Below are 2,102 nucleotides of genomic sequence, written 5' to 3'. Positions count from 1 at the left end.
ATTTCTGAAACTTGATGTCTACTTATCTATCCCAGAGATCTAAATCCTTCCATATAAGAATGGCCTCCCCCTCAAACCCAAACAAAAAATACAAGACAAAACAAACAAAACAGAAGCCCTGTACTATAAATATTTATTTCACACTTTGTTATATCATATTTAAGTGTACATCAGTGTCCTAATTTTTCCTTATTAAATCTTTTTAGCCACCTCAACATATTCCTCTGAACTTAATTTAGCAAGTAGTCATTGGATATGGAACCAAAATAAAACATGAAACCAAAAGGTAAGGAATGAAGTAACAGAGGTATAACTAAGTGATACTGATTTGTCCCCAAGTATGGTAAACTTGCTACATTTGTTTAGAAAATTAGCATTAAGTATTACCACTTAATAACAAAACCTAGAATATCTAGGTTAAAAAGCATTTTTTATTAGAAGCAATTCAACATAATAAATTTTCAAAAAACTGAGACTGACATGGGTACCTGGGTGGCTCAATCAATTAAGCATTTGACTTTGGATTTCATCTCAGGTTGTGAGGCAGATCCCCAAGTCAGGCTCTGTGCTGAGTGTGGAGCCTGCTTAAGATTCTCTTTCTCCCTCTCTTTCCCTCTTCCTATGCCCTTCATCTGCTCTTTTTCTCTCTCTCAAGTAAATAAATAAATTAAAAAAAAAAATAAAAACGGAAACTGACCATATATAGCATAGAGAAACCTTAATACAATTTTGATAACATTAAATAAGCATTTCTATTACAGAATCATATAGTAAATATTAATATTTTTACCGACAGATTCGGCAGGGAAAGGGAAACTTAATTCTTAAATAGATTTCCCCAAAAGAATTGCTTTTCAGTATTCAAATCAAAAGATGTACCACCAACATAGAAGGTAAACACACATTGTTATTGTCAGTATTCCAAATTCTTTATGCAAGAGACTGACATTTAAAGACTAAATGATTCATGGTGTGCCTGGGTGGTTCAGTAGGTAGATCATGTGACTCTTGATCTCTGGGTTGTGAGTTCAAGACTCATGTTGGGTGTAGAGCACACGTTAAAAAAAAGAATAAAGAATTCATTTTGCTTACAGCAAATTAAGATTGTAATGTTTACACTGAATACCTAGAATGCTTACTAAGTGTAATCTAATTAAAGTAAAACTTAACTTTATTCTAGAATATTCTCATTGCTTACATTCAACAAATAGATAAAACAGAGAAAAGTCACAGAATTATGTTAATCTTATAATAATTCACATATAATACAGATTAAATTATCAAAGAAAGGATTAAACTGACATCTTCATAGCTTTTTGTAAATTCAACATATTTCTAGGCCTCTTCATAGTGAAAGTAGTAGGTAGATTTCTTGACATCATTCAATCTATTTAAAAAACAAAAAGATTGTTGTATAGGGGCACGATCTGTAAAGCAAGATAACCAAATTAAATAATAGAATTATAATTAATATTGGCTTTTGAGAATTTCTTAAGAGATATACAAGGATTGCTCAGCTGCCTACAAATAATTAAATCTCTTAAGCACTTAATACAGTAACTGCAGGCTTCATTTTGAAGTTTTTGTTAGAACAATTGCACACTCCAGGAAATCAAACTCAATAGTGGAGTATTTGGCTTTAATCAGAGCCTACAATCCTGAAAGATAAAAGAAGCCATGCAAACTGACTTGACTCGAGTAGTTTTACCTCCTTTTCAGTAAAGTCTGTCTCAAAAGTCCTTCTATTCTTTGTAGGCCTGAAGGTAGGAAGGAATGTAGCCACAGGCCCTGGAGTTCCTGATCTGGACAGAGAAAGTAGTCTAGATCACTTGGACCTACACATTCACTGAGATGAATTCTAATATCATGTAGCAGGTAGTTATGCCAAGAATTTTAGAATCAATGAACTGTATGACAGCTTGTTTCTCACTGTAGATTCTATTCTTACACAAGAGGCCATTATTGCAAAGTACAACTGGTAATTCCAGGTTAGAATCTCCTTGAAATGTCATCACCTCTTGAAGAAACTGAGGGTTTTGTATATTATGTCTGAACATTTTCTTAATGTCTTTATCTGCAAATGCTGTGGGAATGAGAGAAGT

The 2,102-nt window shown here is 33.0% G+C and overlaps 1 long non-coding RNA gene across 1 annotated transcript; it reads right to left on the bottom strand.

Moving 5' to 3' along the window:
* Nucleotides 1–1,227: 1,227 nt before the first annotated feature.
* Nucleotides 1,228–1,898, bottom strand: LOC115306384. Its single transcript, XR_003915329.1, has 2 exons — nt 1,709–1,898; nt 1,228–1,387 (listed from the first exon to the last, which is right to left on the bottom strand). It is a non-coding gene; the product is annotated as an uncharacterized LOC115306384 (long non-coding RNA).
* Nucleotides 1,899–2,102: the final 204 nt, after the last annotated feature.

Source organism: Suricata suricatta, chromosome 1, assembly GCF_006229205.1.
Source record: "Suricata suricatta isolate VVHF042 chromosome 1, meerkat_22Aug2017_6uvM2_HiC, whole genome shotgun sequence".
In the NCBI taxonomy this organism is placed as follows: Eukaryota; Metazoa; Chordata; class Mammalia; order Carnivora; family Herpestidae; genus Suricata; species Suricata suricatta.
This window is presented reverse-complemented; position numbering and strand designations above follow the sequence as displayed.